At 38.6% G+C, this 11,952-nt stretch overlaps 1 pseudogene; it reads left to right on the forward strand.

Moving 5' to 3' along the window:
• Positions 1-1,890: 1,890 nt before the first annotated feature.
• LOC105294266 lies at positions 1,891-3,263 on the forward strand (annotated as a pseudogene).
• The last annotated feature ends 8,689 nt before the right edge of the window (positions 3,264-11,952 follow it).

Raw genomic sequence — 11,952 nt, forward strand, 5'->3', positions numbered from 1 at the left:
TAGACCAAAGCTGTGTTGCAGAAAAGTGGTAGCTAAGGCCATAGGACTCTCAGTTCATCTGGATAATTTTTCTTTGTGTAAGTGTCAGCCAGAACTTAGGAAGGCAATGCTTTTCTCTCAGTCATTTTTTCTCCCTTAATTACTGACTTTTAACAAATGGATCTTAATTTTCAAGCAAATAAGCTATTTTTAAGTTGCTTTGAAAATAGGAATGTCATGGACAAACCAGTCTTGAGCTTTCTGTTCTTTGAGGCTTTAATTTCCGTTTTGAATGACATTTGGTGGTGAATAATACGTTAGGTGCATTGACTCTTTCTGCCTCTTAGGATCCATTTGTTAAATTGCCCATTTCACTACACTCGATGGCCTCTGGGTACTAAGGAAGTTAATGCCCCCATTGAAAGTGAGCAACTTTATTCCTGAGCATCCCACATTAGAAGGATCATCCCCAACGTTTCTGAATTACTTAAGGATGTGAAAAATATCTTTATTTTCTATTTGATGACACTTCTAGGTAATGTGAGGTATTATAGAATAATACCTTAGCTTGGAGAGGATTTTACTCCAAAATAAAATCAAGTCAGATTCTCAGCTGTTGCCTGTTAAGTGCCAGTTTGACATTCGAAATGATCTGAACTTAGTGATTTGGAGAACCCCATAACTAGGAGCTATAACTTTTATCCACTTAAAACCCATTTGGCCATGACTGATGAAGGAGCTCATTTTGTTTGGGAGGATTGAATTGGAGCAATTGGAGATGAAAACTTAAGACCTAATGATGGAGTATCTGCTGTGCAACTTCAAGTTCCGAATTTGTGTTCACTTTAAAATAAACACTCTTACTTTTGTGCCTCTTTTTCTTAGGAAACTTAGTATGGAATAAAAATAAACTAATGTTGTGAAATGGTAGAATACGTATAAATATTTTGGTCTTAGGAGGCCACATTGGCCAACCACAGGGTGTTGGGTTGGGTCCTGGCTCTGTCCTCCATGGCAATGTGACCTTGGGCAGGTGCTCAACCTTTCTTGGCCTTGGTCTCCTCAGTTAAACATTGAAGCTGGAAATAGTGCCTTTCTCAGACGGCTGGAATGATGATTAAGTGGGCTTCTCTATGTAATGGGTTGAACATGCAGAAAGCATCCTTAGGGGCTTGCTTTTAGGAAAACCTTCTAGGTGGGAGGTGAATTATTGTGAAGCTTATGGAACTTAAATTTCAAGATCCCTCATTTGCACATACCCTTTTAAAATAAACATTTTCTTTGGTACCTGATTTTATATTCATTATAGGTTGTTTTCTTAAACAGGGCCTTTCAAATTGCATAGTTCCATAAAGCCTAGATTCTCCCTTGTCCAGCTCTCTTCATAAATTGTTCTATTAGTCCTCCTACTTGGGTATAGACTCCAGAATTCATCAATTTAAAAAACGCTTTTAATGACTGCTAAAACTAAGACTATTTTAAAAGCATCTGGATGGTATATGTTCTGCTAGAGCTCTCAAGCAGGAATTATCGAGAAGGAGAAGAATTAATCTGTCTCCCACATATATTAAAAAATGGGTTTGTTTCTGCCTAGGAAAGCAAGAGTGTAGAAGCTTTCTTGATGAGATTTAATGTTTTAGAGACTGATACCCTGATGAGTATTACCTGATGTTAGAACAATAAACCCATCGAAGTAAGGTACACAGTCCTTTTCGAATGCCTCTGATCTGAACTCTAGTTATGTGACTATTGCCTTCTATTTGGTAAAGTTGTTGTGTTTGTTTTTTGCAGTCTTGGTTGTCTATTTATCAGATCTAGAAATGCTATGTCTTTTTTAAGGAAAAGAGAGGTATGGGCTATTCTGAGATTAAGAGGGAAAGACTAGATCATTCCCGCCGCCACTGCTGTTGCTGCCACTGCCACGGCCGGCATTGCCGCAACTCCCAGCCTCACATGTCGCCGCTACCTTCTCGGATAGAAATTTTATGAATAAGCATCAGACGCCAGTGCTAACAAGCCAGCGGTTCAAATCTCAGAAAAGGGATGAAAAAGAGAAATTCAAACCTACAGTCTTCAGGGATATACTTGTCCCGGGGCTTAATGAAGCTGGTGGTGACCTTAAAGCTGTAGTCAAGTTTCTGGACTCTACAAGATCAAGATTAGGTTATCATCGCAATGCAGACACACTCTTCAATATCCTAGTGGCTGGCAGTATGCTTGTCCCTGGAGGGACACACGTAGATGATGATGACAAGAACAAGATGACCAACCACTGTGTATTTTCAGCAAATGAAGATCATGAAACCATCCGAAACTATGCTCAGGTCTTCAATAAACTCATCAGGAGATATAAATATTTGGAAAAGGCATTCGAGGATGAAATGAAAAAGCTTCTCCTCTTCCTTAAAGCCTTTTCCAAAATAGCAGACAAAGCTGGCGGTGCTGTCAGGCATCCTGCTGGGCAACGACACCTTTCCTGCCGCCATCTTCACCAGTCTCTTCACTGACAGCTCAGTCAAAGAAGGCACTGCAGCCTCATTTGCTGTCAAGCTTTTTAAAGCAAGGATAGAAGAAAAAGATGCCAACTCTGTTACCTCTTCTTTGAGAAAAGCCAACTTAGATAAGAGGCTGCTTGAACTCTTTCCAGTTAACAGACAGACTGTGGATCATTTTGCTAAATACTTCACGGACACAAGACTAAAGGAGCTTTCTGATTTCCTGTGAGTCCAGCAGCCCCTGGGCACCAGGAAGGAACTGCAGAAGGAGCTCCAGGAGCATCTTAGGAAGGCCCGATCAAGGAGGTGGTGCCCTATGTTAAAAGAAGAAATGAAGAGGAATGACCTTCCGGAAACAGCAATGATTGGACTTCTGTGGACATGTATCATGAATGCTGTTGAATGGAATAAGAAGGAGGAACTTGTTGCAGAGCAGGCCCTTAAGCACCTGAAGCAATATGCTCCCCTGCTGGCTGTGTTCAGCTCCGAAGGCCAGTCAGAGATGATCTTCCTCCAGAAGGTTCAGGAATATTGTTACGACAACATCCATTTCATGAAAGCCTTTCAGAAGATTGTGGTTCTCTTTTATAAAGCCAATGTGCTAAGTGAAGAAGCAATTTTGAAATGGTACAAAGAAGCACACGTGGCCAAAGGCAAAAGTGTTTTTCTTGACCAGATGAAGAAATTTGTTGAATGGTTACAAAATGCAGAGGAAGAATCTGAATCAGAAGGTGAGGAAAATTAGATGACTCAAGAAGCACAATACCTAGGGTACTACACACTTTGATTGGGAATGCTGAACCATTCGAGAAGAGAAATTTGGCTTCTGTTTTCACAAAGGATAAAAAAATAGATAGATTTCCCTTGTGCAGAGGGGGAAAGTGGTTTTGTTTTCATTTTGTTTTTAAATGGAGCCCGGAGGCATCAGCGATTACACTTGGGACTCTACCTCTCACTCACTATATGCTAACTTAAAGCCATTCAATGAGGAGTCAAATAGGAATCTGAAAGTAAATACTCAACAGACTCCTCTTTTTTAGCTGTATTTTTCAGATACTGTGTGGTGAACGCCCCACTGGTGTCTATTACAGGGCCACTTTGGTAGTTTTGTATCTGCTTATCGATGTGATTTGACAAATAAGTTTTTTTAAAATAAATGGCTTTATTTAAAAAAAAAAAAAGAAGGAAAGACTATTTGACAGAGGTTTCCACAGGTCATAGGTAGAGCTATAAAAGACGTATGACATGCAGGCAGAGCACCATTATTTCTTTCCAAAATATGTAGACATTTTCTTAGAGGAAGGAAAGAGTTCAGTTAATGAGGCATTAACAGAGAGAAACTTTTTATTGTAAGCACAGCTCATGCCAAAGGAGGTGCGCACACACATACACACAAATCACACACGTATACATACGTACATATGCTCACTCACTCACATACATACTCACACTCTCTCAGACTGAGAGATATTGAATGAGTGGAGGCTGAGTGAGCTATTCCATGGAAGACTAAGCAATTTGAAATGGAAATGAGAAAAAGTATAATGCATCCTCTCAGATGAAAAATACCAAAGCTGAGACTGATTTCGAAAGAAAAGGAAAATAAAACAAAGATTTCAGTCAGTTCAGAGACTAATTTTACTAAGATGAAAAGCAGTTAGAGATGTAGTTCTGCTTCAAAATACTATCAGAAAGGGAAAGGAAGAGCTCAGTGAGTGAGAGGCAGGGGGACAGAATCACTAGGGCGACCTGCTTCCAAGTGGCTGAGGCAGCTTGCCTGACTTAAAGCAAGACTTACTAGGATTGAGAGGGTGTTGATGTTGGACCAATTGAGGCCAACAAGGCCATGAGCTTGTATAAAAGGAAGACATCTTCAAGATAAGTAATTACATTAATTGAGAATTCAATAAGTGTTCTCATGTTTTATGGTTTCTTATGAGTGATTCACAGTCATTCCATTTATTAGTTACTTATTGTTACTGGTTTATTAACTCATAGTATACATTTCATTGCTAACAGTAAATGCCGTGACTCTTATTTTACCAACCCCAAGAACTGATTATGTGCATCTCTTCCCAGCACTGCTTTTAGTGACATTATCTTGGTTGCTTGAAATTTGCCGTGATGGGTGTATTTACACCATGGAAACTGGCAATCACTACGAATCAAGAGTTTTCCTCATCCCTGGAGAGATGGTCGTTAAATGTTTGCTAGAATATACACATCCCAAGTGCAAGGCTAGGCACTGTAGGAGAATTAAAATGTGAATGAGACACATCCCAGTCTTTAAGGATCTTTTAATTTGGTATAAGGTTTAATGATGATGATAATAATAAATACTTATTAATCACTCACTATACTCTGTTGGAGCTTTACAGGTATTAGCCGATTTAATCATTATAAAAAGGGAGAAGGCTTAAGAAAATTAGTTGCATCAATTTACTATGTAAAGCAGTATTTTATCCTAAATGTATCTTTGCAATGCCAAAATTACCCCTCTTTTCAGGTTCTCATACCATCCCTCAGTTCTATCCTGGCATTTTGTGAACAAGCTCATGTTTATGCTGTCTGTGTTTTATGACTTTAAAGCCTTTGGTCATTCCACTTTCATTCTCCATCTTCCCAGACTAAAGAGTCTTAAGATCTTCAGCTCACCAAGCTCCCTATCCTCTCCCTCACTGCAATTGTCCTTCTAGGAATTTCCCTAGCTCTCGGCCTTTCTTGAAAAACTTCTTGGGATCAGGAGGTGACACCATAGTCCCCATGCTCATTTTGAGGTACAGACATGACATTCATATCTTTATTTATTTTTAAAGTATCTTTAATGTGTTCTTAAAGAAGGAAGGACAAGAGATATTAATGGTCATCACATCTTTGGAGCTAAGGTTTTCAGAAAAAGTCTTTGCAAACACTTCATGTTATTGTAGCATCTAACTTATACATCAGCACAAAGGACTCTGGGCAAATGATTTTCACCAAAGCTGTATAGTTGAGGAAGGTCAATACAGTTATTACTTGTCTAGGCTTGTACTTCAAACTGTGATTGAGTAAGCCTCCAAGGGTAGTTCTTTGCATGTATGAATCTGTACTTGACTATTTGCTGTAGGTTCAGGACTGGAGTTAGGATTGCTGCTTCAAGCCTTCTTACTGTTTGATAGACCAAGACGTTTACAAGTAGGGTATTTTATTCATTCTAGGTGGAAGTATACTATAGCTTCTGGGAATGGATCAGGATTCTAGCTAAGAAAATTTATTTTAAAACCTCAACTGATCCACCAACTTTCTTGGTCAAAAAGGAAATATAGCCATAAGCAAGTCTTGGTTTGAACTGGGAAGGGAAGAGCTAGCTTTTGCTTTGGAGTATGTAGTGATAGCTAATTCTTTTCTTTCTTTCAAGTTTCCTCCTCTAATTAATGTAAATACATTAATGGGATATAATTTCCCTAATGGACAACTGTGATAGTAACGGGGGTGGGACTGAACCTAATGGTTTCTATAACATGTTTAATTTCTGATGTTGCTGTTAAATGTTGAGGAAAATTAGTCACATTTAGAACCATCTGTTTCCAAAAGTGGTTAAAGTGCGTCTCGCCTTCTGACAAACCATTTTATCGCTTATGGTAATATTTGTGGCATGAAATTATATTCTTTTTATTCCCTTTCTTTGTTTTCTGCTACGAATACTCATACATTTTGCTTCCAGGGGATAAGACTAAAAATATCAAAGGACATCCTTTAGGTGTCTTGGCCATCATGAATGTAAAAAGGAATCTAAATTCTTACATTCCTCTTTAATCCCAATATACCTTATCTTCAATTCGGATATATTCACAGATTAGAAACCATAATTATGAAGAGTATAAACCTTTAATGGGAGTAAGCACTGTATAATCAATAAATGGTTGAAAAAGTAAATTAGGAGGACCCTAATATGTGATGCCTTAGACATTTTATTTCCTGGGTTGTTGCTATTGAGAGAATGGGAAAAGGTGGGGGGGGGGTGGCGAGAAGAGAACTTTAAGTGTATGTATCCCTTTATCAAGAAGGAAAAACCAATTTTTAAAGCACGACCGAATAATTTAGCCGGTGTTTCCCTCAATTGTTTTGCCTTCCAAATGGTCATTTCCCCAGAGTAGGCATGAAACAACTATGACCGTCATACCTTTTAAAAAGAGCAGGTCAAAGATCTGGTAGGCCCACCTGGAATATTTGTTGGGATATTTAAAATATCCACATAATGTGTTTCTTTATGAAAAAGTCTACCGTTTTGGGTTGTGAGTGGTGCTTTATTTTTGAGGGTACACTGGGACCTTTGTTCAGTTTCCTAGTTTTGGATTACTCCCTGACATGTTGTTGTAGGAAAATCAGACTCAAATTCTTTTTTCCGTCTTGGGTGGCTGTGGATATTCAAATCTGCCCTATCAGTGAAGCACTTGAGAGCTCTGCTCTATAGCACTCACACAGGGCAGGAAGAGTTTCCTGCTTGCTTGCTGCCTGCCGGCTTATTTCTACTTATTCACGTCAGATAAGTTTTTTTTTAATCTGTTTTTTTTTTTTTCAAAGAAAATTAAGAGAAAAATGGAGGGAGAGGGAGAGATTTTGAAATGAAAAATTAATTGTTTATAACAACTATTAAAATGTTTGCTTTTCTACAAATTAAAGATGAAAATAATCCAAATGTAAAATGAATTTTTAAAGAACCGAACTGTGTTACAGAGTGTTCTTAACTTCCAGATGTGTAAAGAAACAAAACTTTAAAGGTATGTTAACCTAACTGTACACTGAAAGTAAACTAGCCCCCCTACTTATGTCATCCAGAGTGGCAGCAGCTGGGATTACTCACTTAAGGTTGGATGTTACTGGAAGCTTTAGATGTTCAATTAGTGGGTTAATCCTCCAGAGGGTAGAACAGTTCCTCTCTCACTGCCTGTGTCTGCTGGCAAGGAAGGAATTGGTTATCTTCTGGGACCATTTGTTTGATCTGTTGAATAGGGGTGGAGGATAGCCAAAACTTTGGCCTTTTGAAAATTAAGAAATTTAGCTAATTGGGGGAGAAGTTCTCCTTTCCAGTATCTAGGTGGGCAAGCACCTTGATTGGTCTCCACAAAATGAATTTTCAAATGAGTTGTTGACAACATCTTCAATAATCCTACATGACAGTAATTTCTAAATGACATTTTGCTCCTATGAGGGCAGTGGAATTGATTGCTTGCAAAATTTTTAAATGGTAGCTTTTTATGGTACAGTTTACAGAACAAATGTGAACTGAAGCACCTTAATTAGGCCACTGTGAAAATGAAATGGCCCGCACTGACAGGATGTGGAATTCTTAAGGAAAGTTCAGCAGCGAGAATACTTGATTGCTGTGGTTGAGTTTAACGGCAGAGCTGAATCACCATCTATCTGCCTGTGGACCCTGTAATGAAATGGACAGGAGCTGCTTCGAAGAGAAACAAGGTGATTAGCTTCACCTATATTCTGCTGGCATTCTCTGAATAACCTCCTGACCCTCTCTTTTTCCACCTTTCTCCTGTTCATTGCCGAATCAGCCCTTGTATAACAAATAGTCATTTATTCAGGCCTGATACACAAGAACTTTGCTTGGAATTTTAACAATATATTTTTTCTAGCTACAAATGAATATGGATGTGGAAAAAGGAGAGAGTGGGGACTGAATGTCCTTCTCTCCCGGAATATCTATTTTATACAAGGATAGTTTACAGTGTAGGAGAGAATGTGACAATATTATATCATTTTTGCTACTTTTCTCTACCAGGTGAGCCCTTTGCTGCAGGTGACTAGAAGTATATCGGTTATTTGACTAGAAACAACTGATGATACAGACCAATTCTGACGACCAATTAGTGAAAAAATGGTTAAAAGAATTTATTTTCTAACCATGAAATAGTTGGATAAGAAAGATCTTTGAGATTATTTTTGTGCGACTAAAACAGATTGTCATTCTTGCTGGGTGTCTATCCTTTATTTTTTTTATTCATTTATTCACTCCTTCTATAAATATTTATTCTGCCCCTACTTAGGGCCAGATCTGTATGAGGCACTGGAGAGAGTAATGAATCAGTCAGTCAGACATAGAGCTTACAAACTGAAAAATTATTGAAATAATAAATGACAATGGTGATGAAAGTTTGAAGGAGAAGTAGTGTGTTCTGTGAGCATTACTCCAGCAGTGACCTATTACAGATAAGGATGATTGGATTATAGGTCAGAAGCTGCATTTAGTCTTGGTTAGTAGTTATGAAAATATATAAATTAACATACTATGAAATAGCATTTCTAGAAAGATATTTGTAGAGAAATGTAGCTGCATATTGAGAATACAGGGTGAGTGAATGTGGAAGCCCCTGCAAAATGGAATAGTAACTGAGAGAGAAGATTGTTGGCCACCCATTCGGCCACTCAAAAGGATTCTGGCTTGTTCTGCTGATTGAGCACTAGGAAATGGTGACCCTCATGCTCTGGATGAAGTTTCCAAGGTGTTATAAGAATTAAGAATTCAGGGGGGAGGAGCAGGGGGGCAAACACCTTTAGCAGGATGTCTCCATTAGTTTCCTTTTACAGTTGGTTTATTTGAACAAATTTAGTTGACAGGCTTTCCCCTGTTTCCCCATTATATGTTATGTTGCTGATTTTAGCATATTTTGTTCTCTCTGAATTCTCATCCTGACTTCCACAAACTTCTCTTTTTTCCTTAGAATCATCTGGTAATTGGTTAAAGGTGCCTTGTCTGCCTTCATGTTGTTCGATAAAACTGCTAAACATGACAGGGACAAATGCAGAACTGGGAGACTATTCCAGAAGTCTCCCTTCAAGCGTACATGGCTCCATTAGTAAGGTGTTCTAGATTTGAATTCCCTGCACTGTGCTGTCATCAATGTTGTATGATGTTGGGGCTAATTAAATAGGAGAGGAGAGCACAGGCCAGGGACACTAGGATTCTCCACTGTCATGGAGTAGCAGACCAGTCACCATGAACTGAGAAGCAGAAGTGAGTGCTTAAAAGTGTTTTATTTATTCAAGAAACTGCAAACTGAAGAAGTGGCATACCGATGAAGCCAGAACTTTCTTCCTGAGCTTCAGGCCTGTGTGTCTCCAATGCCATATTTACCAACCATCTCCACTGGGTGTCCCATAGGGACCTCAACCCAAACAAGTCACAAATTGAACTCACCCCAGAAACTGTCTCCTCTGCCTTTACTTCTTATCACTAGTTTCCCCTTCATCCTGATCCATTCTCCACATTGCTTTCAGAGTGAACTTTCTAACAAATCTAACATTGTGCCTTCCTTGTTCAAAATTTGTTCTTGGCTTCCTCTGTGTAGCACGATAAAGTCCGAAGTCCTCTATATGAAAGACTCTGGGTCATCTGATTTTGCCTAACTTGCCAGTTTCATCTACTCACTGCTTTGTTAATTTACATCCACACTGAACTCGTTTTCCTTGAACATGTTATGTTTCTCATTCTCTTACCTTTGCATTTTTTATTCCCTTTGGTCAGAACCAAAAGGATTATTGCATTTTTTATTCCCTTTGGTCAGAACCAAAAGGAACCAAAAATTATCTCCTCGACAGCCCCCTGTTCAACCTCCAAGCCTTAATTCCAGGGCCATGTTCTCTGTGAAGTCTGAAGAGACTTTACTGAGAAGTCTTCACAGACTGTCCTGGCTGGCTCACGAGTCCTCCCCAATGCTCAGATTAAACCATGCATACTGCCATTATAGTGCTGGCCACGGGGATCATAACTGTGTTTTTCTCTTAAAGTAGGGTCCATGTCATTCCATCTTTGAACCTCCAGTACCTCATGGAGTGTCTAGCTCATGGAAGGCGCTTGTGGAAGGAAGGACAGCTGAGTAAGACTAGAGCTAGGAAACTATGGAAAGAAAGATCAGTAGAGACATCTGTGGGGCTGGACCCTGAGATAAAGACAGAAGGACAAATTTCCTGTTTGTAAATACTCCTGTTGCACCTCTGTCATAGCTCCACCTAATCCATTCCGTGGCAGAGGCAGCTAGTGGTCCAGCTATATTCATTCTTCTATTCTTCCTTTACTAAAAGACCTGCAGAGTTTAGCTGGGCACATGATTTCCAGTGACTATATTTCTCACATTCCTTCAAGATATGATCATGCAACAAAGTTCTGGCCAATTAGATGTGAGAAGAAAAAGTATGTGGCAGTTTCATGTTGTACCATTAAAAGGCACACTCTCCTTGACATTTTCTTGATCTTCTGTTGACTGTTCTGTAGATGTGATGGAGGGTGGGTGTTAGAGCATCCATCTTGACCTAGAGATGGTAATCCTGCATTGAGGATGGCAGAGCTGTGCCACTAGCCCTGGACCACCAGGTCCTAGACTGGGATCACAAGAGAAATTTCTGTCTTGTCTAACCCATTGTAGTTTTGAACATCTGTAGAGATTGGACTTAAATAATAAATATCTTTTAAAAAACGTGTTTATGAATTGTTCTTTGTTATTTAGCAGAAATATGCCTTGGCATGTACCTCTATATGCCAATTTTATCACATTTGTTAAAAATTATGAAAAATGTCAAACATATATAATTATAATACTTTCTGTGATATACTTATATTTTTCCATTTTTTAAAGTAATTACATGTTATATTTAAATATTCATCGTTGATCCCAATTCTTCTTTTTCCCTCAGAAACAACCTCTATTCTGATAGTCTCATGCATATTTTTATACTTTTAACTACATGTGCCTTTAAACATATATAGCATTTTTGTGCATTTTAAACATTTACAAGTCAATATTAGGCTTTTGTGATTTGTCTATGTTTTTTCAATATTTTACTATGTAACATTTCACTGAATGAATATAATTCAAATTAGTGATCCTCTTAATGATGAATCTTGAGGCTGTTTCTAATTTATAACTATTACGAACAATTGTTACAAGAACACCCTTATTACTGTCTTTTGTGGTCATATTCAAGAGAGATAATGGGGCAGAACCAATATTTGAAGAGCAGCTAACCTGGGGTTTCCAAAAATGAGAAAAGATATTAAATCAGCTAAAATTAAAAAGGCTTATGAACCCTAGAGCCCAGGTTGATGGACTAGTTATAATTTGGAATGTTTGCAGGTATCATGGCAATGGAAAGAGTTCTGGAAGGTTTTGCACTGACAAATAAATGCTCTGGCCTAAAAGTGACACATGGCACTTCCTCTCACAACTATTGGCCAGAACTAGTCACATAACCCCACCCAACCACAAGGGTCCAGACAGTACAATCCTAGCCTAGCATGTGCCCCAAAAGAGAGAAGAGTTAGAATATTCGACAATCAACATTATTCATTACCATAAACTCAAACTATACCTCTGTTGAAACCACCAAAAGCAAACAGTTTAGTATCTATTTGACAAATGTTTTCAGGATTGATAATAACAGCAAATAAGTGACATTTTTAAGTGCTCACTGTAATACTGGCTCGGGG

This window comes from Pteropus vampyrus, unplaced genomic scaffold (genome assembly GCF_000151845.1).
Source record: "Pteropus vampyrus isolate Shadow unplaced genomic scaffold, Pvam_2.0 Scaffold85, whole genome shotgun sequence".
In the NCBI taxonomy this organism is placed as follows: Eukaryota; Metazoa; Chordata; class Mammalia; order Chiroptera; family Pteropodidae; genus Pteropus; species Pteropus vampyrus.